This window comes from Paroedura picta, chromosome 10 (assembly GCF_049243985.1).
Source record: "Paroedura picta isolate Pp20150507F chromosome 10, Ppicta_v3.0, whole genome shotgun sequence".
NCBI classification, from domain to species: domain Eukaryota; kingdom Metazoa; phylum Chordata; class Lepidosauria; order Squamata; family Gekkonidae; genus Paroedura; species Paroedura picta.
In genome coordinates this window covers 51,645,112-51,661,393 of record NC_135378.1, presented here as the reverse complement: position 1 = coordinate 51,661,393, position 16,282 = coordinate 51,645,112, and the positions used below count along the sequence as shown (strand labels likewise).

At 38.7% G+C, this 16,282-nt stretch overlaps 1 protein-coding gene across 5 annotated transcripts in view; it reads right to left on the bottom strand.

Annotated features, from left to right (window-relative positions):
* IQCM (IQ motif containing M) overlaps positions 1-16,282 on the bottom strand; it is a 144,758-nt gene that overhangs the window by 75,072 nt on the left and 53,404 nt on the right. The window lies entirely within an intron of this gene.

Below are 16,282 nucleotides of genomic sequence, written 5' to 3'. Positions count from 1 at the left end.
GTTGACTTCTAGGGCAGAACAAATGTGGCTTATTCCACCAGGTCACCCCAGAAGCCATCTAGCTGTGAAGGCTGAAGAAAAAAAAACCTCTGAGCAAATGTGTAATACAGACAGATAGGGCCATCTAATTTAGGCAGAGAGTAAGCCAGTTTCATGAAATAAACTGCATGTGACTGGCTGCATGTGGGGGAGTGCAGAATCGAACCTGGCATGCCAGATTAGAAGTCCGCACTCCTAACCACTGCACCAAGCTGAGATATTCTGTCATTGTGGAAAATCTTCATAACAGCCTTGGCTGGAGTCTCTAATCTGTCAAGGTCATCATCTGTCATTGAACGTGGACAGAAATTTCTGAATGAGTTTCCCTGGCTAGTATATTTTCCCCAACATGTAATGACATGGGAGTTAGAGACACTTGCTTAGTATGCAAGATGAATGGAGGAGGAAGGAGTTAATTTCAAGAGAACTGCCAGTATGAGATGGAACTACTTAGATGAAGATTTGGTCCCTTCCTTCTATGTATATTCCTGATGACTGTATTAGACATTGCCAACATTATGTGCTGCTTTATATATGAAGCAATTAATTAAAAGAGACTATTTTAGAGCCTTCACAATATAAAATCTGAGTTGCCTAGAGAACAATTTCTAGAGACTGTATTTATTCTCCATGCTAATACAAAGTTTGCAGCTTTCTATGGAAATACAGTTTAGAAATGTTGGCATTTTGAGCCAGTCTTTCTATCAGATATTCCTCTTCTGTTTAACTGAATAGAACTACAAGTGATGGAGCTAGTCTCCAGCCTCCTATCAAACTTCCAAGAGCTTCCAAAAACAAACTTTGAAAACTGATCACTACAAGCACTTCAACATACTGTTCATTTGCTTCAACATGAAGTAAGTGAATGTCATACATTTTTGTCATGTCATTTTTATTGAACACTTCTCTGTTCATTAGTAATAAAAGTTATAAACAGCAATTCATTCATCAAAGTGAAAAATGTTGTACTCCTTTACCAAGCAAAACTGTGCCAAAATAGACTGCCTTATTCCTAAATTAATGGAGCATCTGTTGCTAAGGTACAATGTAGTCTCCGTAAGCAAGAGTGTAATAACTGTAAGCCCATTCGTGACAACTCAGAAGGTCAAGATTAAACACTGAAAGGTGAAAGGACTAAAGGAGTGAAAGAACCCTTGTTTCCAGGGCTCCATTTATGCTGCTCTCTCCTTTTTGTAGCAAAGAATCTCCATGAGGATTCTGTGGTACTGTACAGCATTGTGGTACTGTACACATTCTCCAGTACTCTTGTTAATGAGGTTACTACAGTTGGACTGCATTTTACTGGATGATCTAAAAGATTATTCAGTAGATTCCTTGTATGTCAAAAATTCTCCAAAGGGATAAAGGGTAAATAAGAAGAGAATACTATAAATAAAATACTATAAACTATCGGGGCAGTGGGAAGGGAGGCCTTTTGTCAAGATGGCTGACAAATGCACCACAATCTAGCACATAGTCAAGGTGATCATCATATTTTTCATAACTTTTCAAATACCAGACAACTGACCATGGCATTCTCTGAAGAGGAAAACAGACAAATAAATGGGCAGTTGTTCTTTTATTGCAAAAGACCTTCTGGAGCAGACACCTGGGTTCCATGAAGGCTCTAGAATACCTCCATGGTCTTTATTATTACCCCTTGTATAAGTAACAGTGTGATCCACAGCAGGGGTAGTCAACCTGTGGTCCTCCAGATGTCCATGGAATACAATTCCCATGAGCCCCTGCCAGCATTCTTATACCTTTCTACTTAAGTTAATTAATGGTCTTAGAAGGGTATAACTCTTAGACTGAACTATATATGACTATGTTAATGCTGAGAGATGGCTGATTGGAAGGGAATCTGATGGCTTGCTAGGAAAAGTGTCTTGAATGTTATTAGATGTGCTTATAGCAATTGACTACTCCTTGTCTTATCTTACTCTTTGAACAAAAATGAAACTTCTCTAGGATAATGTTTAAAGCAGTGCTACATCAAAACAAACAAACAAACCCACAAAACCTGTTATCTATTCTACAGTATTATGCTCTCAGTTTTGGAAGTGAAAAAATATAATAGAGGAGGGTGAGCTAAGTCTGGAGAGGTTTATTCTTAAAGTAGAAGGAAATGAGATTACTACTTCAGTAATTTCTATCATTTTTACAGTTCATATTGTATTATCTAATCAGTGCAAAGTTGCTGATTTCAGTCTAGATCATCAATTTTCAGTTCTACAAAACTGCCGATTTATTTTAAAGAGATTAATAAAATGAGAAGTACCTTCCTATGAGTAAATTATCTAATAGTTGAAAGAAAACTGACAAAACCTAGGGAAAATTAATTCCCTAAATCTGGAACTAAGATCCATGTACTGCAAAATAGCTTCTTCTTTTTTCTTTTCTTTTTCTATTTCTTTTTCTTGTTTGAAATATTGATCAAGCACAGATAAAAAAAAGTCCAGCAAGTAAAAGGAAATGTGAAAAAGACCAAAACAGAAAAGGGAATGTGCTACTATGATAATCTTGTCTTTTTCCCTCCCTCACATACTGGATTTTCTCTTCTGTTTTTTTGCTGAGCATTCCCTTTATCTATTTTCTTCTTATTTTTGTCTATGGTTGTCCCACCCACTCACTGGATGGATGGATGGATGTATGGATGGATGTGCTGCCCCAGTCCAGGGAACTGAGGGAAGAGATTTAAAAATCACCTTCTTATACTCTGCTTTTAAAATGGCACAAAAGAGGATTTTAAAAGTTCAAAATAAAATGCTTTATTTAATTTGGAGGGGAAATGGTGGAATCAATTGTCAGATGTAAGTGGTGGACAGACAATAGAACTGAGTTAACTTTGTATTCCCAAGACCCCCCCCCCCACAGAATTTGTTACCAACAAGTATGTGTTTCTGTTAATCAACAAGGTCTTTAAAACTTAGGGAACAGAGGCTTTCTTTTCTGAGTTTCACCAAAGTTCAGAGGGCAGGAACATACAACCAAATCCCCCAAATTCTTCTTTAAACACAAACTAGGTATTACTCCTCTTTTTTAGAAGCCTTCAGGGAGGGTGGTATATAAATGTGAATAAAGAAATAAAGAAAGAAAGAAATAAGCTATTTTCCTTCTTAGCTGGACAGGGATCACTTCTCTTTACTAGAAGTTATTTCTCTTTTCTGTTTGGATCCTCCTGTATCCACTTACTCTCTTAGCCTCCTTCCCAGTCTACAGTCAGTGCTTAATTGTTTCTTCTTCAACTGCCAGCTCCCAACTGTCATAACTAACTCACTCAACAGAATTCTGTTTGAACAGCCTGTCACTCAAGGTCTCTCAGACTCTGTTAGGCATTAACGATGATCCATCACAGCTACTTTACAGTCAGTCCTCCCCTAACCTAAAGCAACTTCTTGCCAACAATTACAAACCACCTAGCAAGGGCTAATTTGGGAACTGCACCTGCAACAAACATGGATGCCAACTTTGTCCTCATATAAACTTAAACAGAACTTATAATAACAAATATACCATTGTGGGCTTGTCCACTTGCTAATCCTCCAATACAAATTTGTTAACAAAGCTGTTCTATTCCCTACCTTGAACTAATCATCCCCTTTACAAACGAATGAATAAACACAAATCTGGTTTAAAAAACTGCAATATTCATACAGTACTGTATGAATATTTTAATCTTCCAGGCATTCTGTGTTTGATGAAAAAGTCACTAATTTCCTGTAAAAGAACTTCTAAAAGTCATACTCAATACAAAATTATCAAAATGAGTTTCCTAATCAAGTTGAATTTTATCTTGTCCCCAGGACTTGAAATTTCTCACACACTAGAGGTGCTAGCATCTGAACATATCCCACTACTTTCAAATGTTAATTAGTTCAACTATATCTCCATGCTTTTCTTTTGGGATCTGCTTGTCATCTTTTATACTGCACTTTTCTAGGTGAGTTCTAATTATATCTCGCAGCATAGTCCTAACCCATTGCTCTTTTGATTGGATATTCTTTTAAACAGGCCTTTTTCCACTGCATACAGTTGTTCGTATAAATGGATAAACATGCATCCGATTACCAATAAATGAACTCTGACTCACAAAAGTTCATGCTGGGGTACATTATGACTGTTACTAAAGTGCCACTGCTTCCAGTTTTGTTTTGCTACTACAGACTGGCATGGTTACCCATCTATAATTATTAGAAAAATTGAAAAATCTCTAATATCAAACCAGCAGTTCTCCCTTACACAGAGATATGATCTGATAGCACTCTTTCCAATGTCCTGTCATATACACATTGCTCTTGAAGGCACACATATTTTGTATACCTTGCCATACTCTACTCTTTCACAGACCTAAAATATATAAAGCACACAGCAAAGTCCGTATCATAGTTTCCACCCATTCCCAAATGGCAGACATAATTGTATTCAGATTTGAAACATGTCCAGTGCCCAATAGTAAATTTCTAACTGAATATCAATACTGCCTAAGAGAGCTCATAATCATGACTATCTCTTACAAAAAGCATCCAAGGCTTTGTCATCATAGGAACAGGAGGATATTAAAAGAACTTGTAGACAACTCCTCTTGCTCATAGTGGAGTATGTACTTACTCCAGTAGAATACACACACAGCCACAAGATAGCATATCCATTGCCTCACCAAGCAGCTCAACTTAACTACATAGGAGCAGGGAAATTAATACTCCAAAGCAATATAAAATCATTTACAATTATGAGCAATATGTTGTGTAAGAAAATATGAAGATTCCATCACTTTCTCCTTCATGGTATCCTGTGATGTATACCCAATATGCTTAAAAACTTTTTGTTTTGTTTAACATGGAAATCTAAAAGCCAGTATCAGCTTTGATAGGCACAACATACAGCACAACAAATAAGTATAGCTACATCTGTAATTTATTAAATTCAGATGCTGCACACATTTTAAGAGTGCATATTGGGTGATGGATCAAAATGACCGAAGCACTATTTGTTTTGACTGGAACAAAAGAGGAATGACATGAAGGTGATTTTCTCATTCCTTTAAAAGCTGTTGCTTAGGACATCTGTTAGTCTCCCAATTGCTCAAATGATTAATAGGGCATGATTCTCATTGAAGAAACAGAACGACTATAATAGAATCTTTTACTTAGATGGGATGACTTTTTAAGTGATTGCTTCAGCTGGAGATGAAGGCCAACTAGGTACTGAAAAGATGCATTAAGACAACAAACTGCATGAATCTAATTTTTTCATCTCTTGATGAAGGATTCTGTTACAAACATGGGGATCTGTTGTAAAGGCACATGTTTTTTCATCACACCTGAAAACATTAAAATGCATTTAACTATTATGGAATCTCATAATGAGAGTGTTAGTGGAGAAAACAAGAGAGATCCTATCAATATTAAAAAGTAAATCAACAGCAGCAGCAGTGCTGAAATTAAGAAGAGTTGGTTTTTCTACCCCTCGTTTCTTTACCTGGAGGAGTCTCAAAGCAGCTTGCAATTGCTTCCCTTCTTCTTCCCACAACAGACACCCTGTGTGGTAGTTGGAGCTGAGAGAGCTCTAACAGCACTGTGCTGCAAGAATAGTCTTATGAGAACTGTGACTAGCCCAAGGTCACCCAGCTGGCTGTATGTGGAGGAGTGGAGAATCAAACCTGATTTCCCAGATTAGAAGCCTCTGCTTTTAACCCCTACACCACTCAAGCAAGGAGATACAGCAGCAAAAAAAACAAACAAACACTTTTACTAGTATTAAATAGATTGATTATAGTGCAGAATTATAACATATTGTGGACAACTGGTCTACTTTTATAATAGAAGTACATTTGTATTTCTTATGGCACTCAAATACTTGTCTAATTACAAGATAGCTGGACATTCATTTATTTAACTATTTTACAATCCATTTATAGAAAGGATGAACATTTTCAGAATCTAAGATTGCCATGGGAACCAAAATTTTGAATCACTAAGAACTGGGGGGGGGGGGGAATGGATGACAAACTGGTTCTGAAAGGTTTGATATATAACAAAACTGTGCTGATTATGAACACAGGGACGTGAAGCTGCCTTATACTGAGTCAGACTCTTGGTCTTTCAAGGTCGGTGTTGTCTACTTTGATGGGCAGCAATTCTTTCACATCACCTGTCCTCTTTAATTGGAGATGCCAGGGGTTGAACCAGGGCACTTCTGCATGCCAAACAGATTATCACTCTGCCATAGCCCCTGCCCTTCTTGATCGCTTTATCTACAAAACTGTTGAAAATAATATATCAAGTATGCATCTAACAATGCCATATGAGCTTTTTGGCCTATGGAAACCAGAATGCTCTGAAACAAAGCCTGTGAGACATGAATAAATGCAGTACCTTCACTTGATTGGTTATTTATTTAAAAATATTTATATCCCAATTTACTTTTACAAAACTCTGAAGTGCTATTGTAGGGAATAGTACTTTTAAGATTTCACAAAGGCAGTGAAAGGATTGTATTGGAACTGCATGTACTCAATAGGTTCATGTGAGGAAATGCTGAGGCAGTTTTCCAAGGAGTATTTGAGGAACCACCAAAAGTAATTTTGCCAGTCCCTGAATAACATGGGTGCAAGGGTTCCTTTCTAAAAATCCATAAGCTTGCATTTTCTCCCAGCAAAAGCACTGGTGGTCAGAAAGCACCAAGAACAAGACTAGCAGCAAGATATGAACAGGAAGAGATGATTACATTTAATTCATATAAGCATTATTTTGTAATGACTTCATATTTGTCAGTAAACCATCTTTGATTTTGTTTATGTATAAGTACAGCTTCCAGCATCATTTTGTTCCTACTCCTAGCTTTTCAGTTGCTGAGGATGTAAGCTGGCATCCTGGCTTATAGGGCAGGTAGGGTACTGAAAGCCTTCCTACCTGCACATGGTACTATGAGACTAGATGATCACTTTAAGGAGAAATTATCTGGGAGAGGAGCCTCTTTTTTCATGTGCATCAATCATATTGCAAATGTGAGACAATGCAAATAAATACACCTGGTCCGTAGTTGAGACTGAGTGCTAACTAAAGGTTGGCAGAAGTAGTGCTGGTTTGCAGGTTTGTTCATGCATGTTTACTAGAATGGTAAATACCCTCTTGTAATCAAACCAGACCAAAATGATGAGTTGAAGGGCTTGGGGAGGAAATTGTCTTGGTGTTGAGCCTTGGTACCTCAACCCACATGCTGACTGGCATCAGGGGCTGGGGGTGATGTTTATCATTTGTCAGCGCTTCTGTGAATAGACTGTGATAAGCAAGTCATGTTACCTCTCTCAGTTTGGAATCAAGAAGGAGCTTTTGATGGGGAAATGGCACTTGTGATCACATAGCAAAGTCACAGGAATATCAGAATAATGTCTATATCTGCTTTATTGACTATAAGAAAGCTTTTGATTGTGTGAATCACAACAAGAAGCCATTGTACGTATACCATTTGGTGACAATGACTGGTTTAAAACAGAGAAAGGAGTAACTGTTTCACTTGTATGCTGAGATCATTATGAGAGAGATTGAACTCAAAGAATCAAACACTGAAAATGAAATTGAAGGAACAAATATAAATAAACTTCGGTATGCTGGTGACACTACTTTCAGAAATTAGGGAAGGCCTAGAACAGCTGATTACAATTCAGTTTTCTTAAACACTAAAAACACTTAAAAAGACAAAAATAATCTTCATTGCAAAAAGCAGACATGTCACAACAACAACTGATGGATTGAATGCATTCAATAATTCATTTTTCTTGGGTCATAAATGTATGTGAATGGCAATTGCAGTATCGAAATGTAATGTTGAATTGTTCTAGGTCGCTCAGCAATGATGAGCTTGAACTAAACATAGAAAAGCTGGGACATAAGCCTGACTACCAAATGTAGATTAGTTAAATCTATCATATTTCCAATAGCCACTTATGGCTATGAAAGTATTGGATAAGAGAAGAATCAATTCATTTGAACTGTGGTGTTAGAGAAGGCTTTTGTGGGTACCATGGAGAGCCAAAGTCATTAACAAGGAAATACTACAGCACATAAAATCTTATATATTAAAATCATGAAACTCTGGCCCACATATCATGCAATCCAGCTCAATGAAGGAAGTAATTATGCTAGGATTGGTCGGTGGAAAAAGGAAACCAGGCCAACAAAGAATGCGGTGGTTCAGCGCATTCAACATGGACAACAGCCATGACTGGACATGACTGAATGGCTGATGACAACAACTGCAGGAACAACAGTCAATGCTAATCAGGTTACAGCAGAACCAGGGAGCGATATATGCATCTAACATTTGACTAACTCTACAGAAAAATATACGCTTCATTACTGCTACACAGATCATTAAACATGAGTCAATAAAAATATCTTACCCAAAGATAAGCAGGTCACAACCAATGAGCCCCTTCTAAGAAGAAGCTCCTAATCAATTCAAATTCCTATATTTATATTTTTTAAAAATCTTCTCTAATAATAGTTAGCTGTTCCATTTGATAAGGCTGTACTTTTGGGGGTAACTAACAATAACTTTAAATACCATATAATATGCAAAAATGCACTGATATAGTCTACTGAGTGTTGCCTCTTTAAAAACATCTTTATTTGACATGAAACGTGCTAACGTTACAAGAATGTCCCCCCCCCCTTTTTTGTGTGTGTCCATCTTTAGCCTTCTTCTTCAGGAAGCTCTAGGCTTTAAAGCACTTAAGCCATTTCCTTAAGTCATGGCCTCACATTCTTTGTAGAAAATACTATGCACTTCTCCACATTTATGTAAGATGACTCAACAACCTGCCCAACTCTCTTATTTTCAGAAGTTGACTGAAAAATCTTAGGTTTCTACAGGATTTCTGATCATTGACTGAGAATGGTATTTTATGAAATAAACATTTTTAATCATATCATTTGTTACAGCTTTACAATAGAAAACTTCAAAATATACATGGTGAGAAATGTATTTAGTTGTCGTCATACATTTTAATATATGTTCTCATGACCACACCTCCAAAACATTAGATTCTTTTCACATATACTATTTAGCTTTTATGGCAATATTAAATCTTCTAATGATTCTCCACTGCAAAGGAAATTTGAAGAAAAAGTACAAAAATATGCTTCTATGTATGTCCCTAATATTGTTTTCTGTTTATTTAAAAATTCATAACCTGCGTGCTTTTGAGTTTCTGAAACCATGCTAAATATTTTATTATTTACCTTTAGAAATATATTTTTCACAGCAAAGTTTTACAAAAGCAGTATTAATCAATCTTAAACTATCACTCCCAAGAGCTTTTAACATTAAAACTTAGCTGGATATATGGGGGCTCAGTCTCCTATATGAAACATAATTAGCCTATTTTCTATAACGTCATTTAATTTTTCATCAAAAGACCTGTTCAACTATTTTCCCTCTTAATCATATTTTCAGGATGAGAGAGAATGACTGTCCCAGGTTACTCAACCGTTTCCGCACTAGTAATATTGTTTGGATTTTCATTTTTAAAGGCTTGCTTTTTTGTCCATTTCAGCATTAAAATCTTCCTTTCGAGGCACAACCCTGAATTGCTGTCTGACATACCACACATTTTGGAAATTTTGCATTACAGCGACTTCATCAATCAAGGCAGAATCTAATTTGGGGCTGCCCAATACGGAAATGTGGGCATTTGGGTTTTTCCCCATGCTTGCCATTTTGAGTCATTTGGGCATGCCCCTTTCCTTGTCGCCATTCTTCCTTTCCCCTTCCTCCCCCTTCTCCCCCCGTTCCAAAAAAATCTACCTTTTTACAAAAAGTGTGATCACATTACAATGCTGTTTCTAATATTTTAAAAAAGCAGACTTGCATAACAGCATTGTAATGCAATAACACAGGGGGGTTTATTACATTCAGGGGGGTGGAATTAAGGGGTGCAATGAAAACAAAGGTGCAAGCAGGTTCTATTTTGCAAAAAATAAAAAACTCACATTTTTTGAAAAGGGGAAGGAAACAAAGCATGATGGGAGGTGCCTCCATCGGACTCAGTGCAAAACACATATTGTGAATTTCAGCCTGGAAAACGAGGGGAGGAAAACCCAAATGCGGAAAGACTAGAGTCGACTCACAGCATCCAAAGGAAATTCAAAGCGAGGCTAAAACAAGGTATATTTCCTAATGAAGAAATGGTCCCAGTAAATCTAATGGCAAAGTAAGGATTTGAACCCTGGTCTCTTCAACCATTAGTCAATACTACAAACTACAGACCATTACCAACTGCTGTTCCCAATCTGTTCCCAAAGCATCATCCTCTTATAAATATAGAGAATGCTCTGTATGACGACAGAATTCTTTTCAATATTCAGGAGCAGTGATCTTACAATAATTTCTGGTGCTCTGTTTTTTGTTTTCATTTTTCCTGGCTGGAGGAACAATGACAGGAGTGACTCAGCAGATATGTCCCTGACAGGGATTTTGTCCAACTAGAAAGTTAGCCTGCTTCCTGCCAAAAGTTTTTCCACTTTCTGCCAATCATTACACACCACTTCATTGCCTTTGGATAGGCTTTCTGCTTCTTTATAAACATGGAATGAGTTTGTTCTCTGAGGCTGTGCCTGTAAGGCATAGGAAAGGCTTTCCTTGAATATGCTGACAGGCAGGGCAGATGGGGGAGGATAGAGTCAAGGGCTATGGATCTTCACACTCCCATGACTGTATGGCCAGCTTATATGCCCTGCAGGGGCCTGGGGAAAACAATTTGCTTGTATCTGCTGCAAAGCAAGCAGGACATATGAGGGAAACAGAGGATTAATTCTTCTCCATATTATAGGTATATGGCTCAAGGCAATTTCCACTGCAATTTCCATTCACCCTCTACAGGTGCAGCAAAGGGCCACTGAGATGCAAGCCAGGAGTTCAGCCTCACATGCTCCTTAGTACCAAATGCTGCAAGATGAAAAAGAAAAAAACTTTACCCTTCCTATGCCAAAGGTAACTCTTTACTTTTCATATGGGCCAAGCACTTGCTGAAAAGTGGTTCTAGCTTCCATTCCTCTAAAGTAGCGGTCCCCAACCTTTTTAAGGTTGAGGACCGCCTCCAGGGGTGGTGAAGAGCCGGCGGCCCGGGCGCCGCACATGCGCGTTAACGCCCTCAGTGGTGAAAACGTGCATGCGTAGCACCTCCGTGCGTGTGCATTTTCACCACCAGGGGCGCTAACATGCATGCGCGAGAGCTCTGCACATGCTCATTAGTGCCCGCTGGCATGTCAGCAGCCATGCCTGCATCTTCCCCCCAGCTCTCACAGCAGAAAACTAGCTGGGCCACGAATGAAGCTCTCGTGGCCCGGTGAGCTTCTCTCTGAGGGGGGGAGGCAGGTGTGGCGGCCCGTCACTGAGACCTTCGTGGCCCACTAGTGAGCCTCAGACCACAGGTTGACTACCCCTGCTCTAAAGGCTTCTATCTCCACTGCAAGTTCTAGCTCTAACTCATATCACAATGGTACCAAATCACTACCTCATGACTTAGTTCAATGTAACTTTTTATGTCTTAAGAATTGCAACAACTGTATGATTACTTTTCATTTACAGCAAACAAGATCCCTGTGGTGAATACCTTGATAATATGCATTTTGTAAACTAGACTCAAAAGGCTTATAAGCATTGATTTTATATATAAATGCACGCACTAGCATATGTTCACACACAAATTCACTTTCAAAGCTAAAATGTCCAGAGAGTGCATTTATTTGCTTTTATGCCCACAGCAAAAGTACAAGAGATTCCAGTAGCTAATTGAACTGGCAGCCTGCTGGTTCAGATTCTGTATGAGAATGTCCGAAACTCCTTCTCCTGAGTAAAACAATCTTCTGTTTTAAAAGATAAAAAGCCATTGTAAAGAATTGTTAATGATATGCATATTCAAATGTGATCAACCCTTTTCTTCTCCCTGAGACATTCTTTTTCATTTCTCAAATATCTCTTTAGGAAACAAAAATTAATTTCTTCATCACTCTGCGGTCTGCATCCCATTTTTACTGACATGCCAACCAGCTACTAGGACAATCCCTTTATTTGGTATATACAACTCAAAAAGTCAATTTTGTCGGGAGAGGCGGGGTAGAAATTAAATTATAAACAATAAAGAATGAAAAATAGCGAAGAGCAAATAAGTAAGGGAGGATGTATATGCTAGAAAGCAGTGGGTAGAGGAAGCATCAAGAGTTAGCAGTAAATTTTCTTGGTCCCTCGATAGTAAAGATGGTATCATGCACAAAACTAGGAGACATTTTAGCAATCACTGAGATCATTCCATGCCACAGATGGTTCTGAAATCCTAGAATGGCCAGCATTCATTCCTCTTGGCAGCCCATAAGCTTCTTATTGTCCATACAATGGTGAAACCACCAACCATCAACGGAGCTCAATCAACTTAACAGAAGAATGCACCATGACTATGATGTGACATAGGGACCAACTCTTTTTATATACAGCTGATTTTGAGTCCAAAATCTCCCTCAGAACTATAATCATTTGCCTTTATGTGGTGAAAGAGGAGGATGCAGCAGTGTACTGAGATTCTTTATTTCATTACATAACACAGTACTTCAAAAGCTACACATTGGGAGCTGTTAGGCATTTATTTACCATGGTGGGTTAATCTTGTTCAGGGAGGTATAGAAGCTCAATAATGAGCACTACAGTATATAAGCTAATTGCAAGGATAAAACCAAATGAATAATTACCTCACTCTGGAATGGGGCCTGGGGGAATTTTTCTTTAATAAAGGTTTAACTCACCAGTGATAATGAATGCAATCTCACATACTACTGAATAATGCTATTAACATAATGGGTGAGATACGAGAACTATAATTAGAACTTAACAGAAATGTTAATTACCCACCAGTAGGGTACTCATCTGAAAGGGAATTTTTACCCCTACCCATAAAATGGGCTTGTAGGAAGCTGGTGTTAGGAATTCAGATCAAGGGTCTCCCACAAGCAAGCAGAAGATTAGGAGGTAAAACACCAGTAAAGGAATTCTTCTTTGTTGATCTCAAGAACTACTGTGGTTTTAATAGTTTGTTGCTCTGGTAAGATTCTATATACTAGGGTGCAGCTTTTTAAAAATTCCTAAAATTGCAGAGTGTAAGAAGCCATTCCTCCAAAGTAAATATTTTCTCTGTTTTAGAAAAAAAAAGACATAATTCTCCTAGTATCTTATTGATTGTTTTGCCCTAAATGGGATAGTCCAGTCTAGTCAGATCTCAGAAGCTATACAGAGTTGGTCCTGGTTAGTATTTGGATGGAAGACCTCCAAGAAATACATGGAAGTGGATAAGGACAAAACACTTCTGGATGTCTCTTGTCTTAAAAACTCTATGGGGTTGTCATAAGTCTGCTGTAACTTGATGGCCCCAAATTATGTCATATTTTGCCATTTATACTTATTCTATATGGACATTCCTCTTGTGTGTTGACTGAACATATATGGAGGGAGACAAATTGTATGGGAGTGGCGGGATATAAAATTGCCATCTTGTGAGCCCAGTGCCTATGTCAAGGAAGTGCCTGGACATATGCACCCTCTATGAGACCAGTGCCACTGCTTTGCAACTTTGATAACACCAAGGGCACATATACACTTAACACTTCCTCCACACATTTGCACCATACAGATGACCCAGCAATTACTCAGAAGTGTGTGTGTGTGTGTGTGTAGACCAGCATGCTCATACCCACTGTCCCTTCCTGCATGTTGGTCAATCCACACAGCAGGATGATCTGTACAGGGCTATAGAAATCTGAAGTTATATAGATGAGTAGGTATGTCCATAAAAATACAATACAAATAATTATGTTAGCTGACGCTGTTCTTTCTCACACATGCTCTCTTTCTCTCTCACACACACACACAAACACATTCCTGCTAGTTTCATCTAATACAAAAACACCCCTCCACGTGAAAAAGAGATGGGCTGCTTGCAAGTGGTAATGGAGCATCCAGATGGCAGACTCCCACAGTCTTTCCCTGCCTCAGTCACCACAATGACCACCACTGCCCTGCCAACAAAGGGCTTCATGGGGTTTATTTATCGGTAATTAACATTATATGCTACAGTGATATGTCAATTACAAATTGGGGGGGGGGGGAGAATCTGGCAAAGTCTTCCATGTCAAGGAGGGAACAACTGCTGTTGGAGACAAAGGGACAGTGCAAAAAAAGAGCTGTGTGGAAGTGTTGTTGTCACTACAAATTCAGAGGCATTTACAATTGCAACACTGTCATTGCCAAGCAGAGACTACCCCTCCCTTTTTAATTCTGCATTTCATCACCAAAAGTGAAATATATTCTATTGCATTGCATGGGAATATGTGCCAGGGAATAGGACACAAACATCAGAAAATAGGTGTTTGATTAGAAATGTCCACAGCTTTATTATGATGTAAATGAGTGTCAGAACATCATGGGAGGATCCAGCCATCTTGTGACCAGCAGACCACAAGGAAGTCCTGACACCAGCAGCAAGGACCAAAGGCACAAGGGGAAGCCAGAGGAAGCCTTTAACCAGGGGTGCTCAATTGGACCTCCCAGACTAGCTGGTGATGTAAGCCAGCCAATCAGTTTGGGGTCCTTCCTACACTCCCAGACAGCAGGAAAAGCCATGGAGGGCCCCAACCAGTGGGAATAGGGTACGACAACACCAGCCACACAAGACCTTCTGTCTTCGCCTGGCATCCCAAGAAGCCGCAATCTGTGAGTTTTGACTTAATGGTGGCTGGATTTATCAACTAGGAAATACTAAATTATTTGGTGTACTCACAAGTTTCCATTGTATAAATTTACATGGTTTAATTAACTGGGTGCCTTGCTGACTTCGCTGAAGAGAAGGAAAAGTTCATACTATGCAGTTCCTTGAATCACAGGATCACAGCCATTTCTGTGACTGAGAAACATACAAACTGCATAAAACATGAACCGCTGTTGGTTCATAGTTACTACTTTTCATGTTGCCCTCAGTGGGTCTTTGCATTGCCTTCTGCTTCAGGGGAAGGTTTCTGTGGGTGTTCTGTAGGCATCCCATGATAGATACTTTTCTCTCCTTCTGTCCTCTCCCTAACAATACCATTGCATCACTGCGACCATTTCAGCATTGGAAACAGCAGGCTGCAGGCTGTAGTTTAAGTCAGTGCAGGTTTCCCCGCCTCTTCCTGCTCCTGCATTTGGCCTAGTGCACCTCTTCCACCCCAGATTTGTGCTCCCGCATGGGAGTCAGGGTGGCAAAGTTCCCAATGCAGAAATAACCCCTGGGTGGCATTATGAAAGTCAGTGTGGCCAAGTGGTTAGAATACAAGAATAGGATTCAGGAGATACTATCTTATACTTCCACTATGCCATGAAACTCACAATGCTAATATATTATCTCTATGTAACCTACTTTATGGAGTTTTGAGAATAGAACAGAAGACATGAGAACCCTGAGTTCCTCAAGAAGAAGGGAATGATGAAAACGTATTGTTAGATAATCAGATTATTCTACATTGTCCTTGGAGATCTCTGAGAAGCCAGCATCAGATTTATTGGTCTATTTTCAAACTTTTTTTCAAAATAGAATTTTATTGATTGATTTAGTTTACTTAAAGCATTTCTATGTAATCTGTCCTCAGCACAGGATATAAGACATTCATATGCTACACCCTAATGTCAAGGACGGGGCAGGTCTGGAAAACGGCTCCACGAAAAATAATGCAATGGCAGGCTAATTGACAAAACAGGGGGAGAACCCTTACATCAAAATAGGAGAGGTGTGTGTGTGTGTTAAACAGGGCATATTTTGAGTGGCACCAGAAAGATAAATGGAAAGGAACAATGTAAACAGGGTGCTACTACATTAAATATGGTTGCGGTACTTGCCTACCTAATTTTAGAAGGGGGGAGAACCTGGAAAAGGACTCCAAAAGGCAGGTATGGAAGTTCAACTGGGAGCAGGTGGTCCTTCAGCTCCCATTCCCATGCTAGCTAAGTCTTTTAAAGTTAGAAACTGCACTCTTAATTGAACCTGGAAACAATCTTTTTCTGAATTGACATCAAGATTCACACAACATAAAATATTGCCATAAATCTATTAGAAGCAATTACTGGTAATCATTTTAAATATAAAAATTAGTATTATTCTGGTAGAAAATTTCCAGTGTTGAGATCTCATCTCAAAGAGTACTGGGATTTAATATTGTTACAT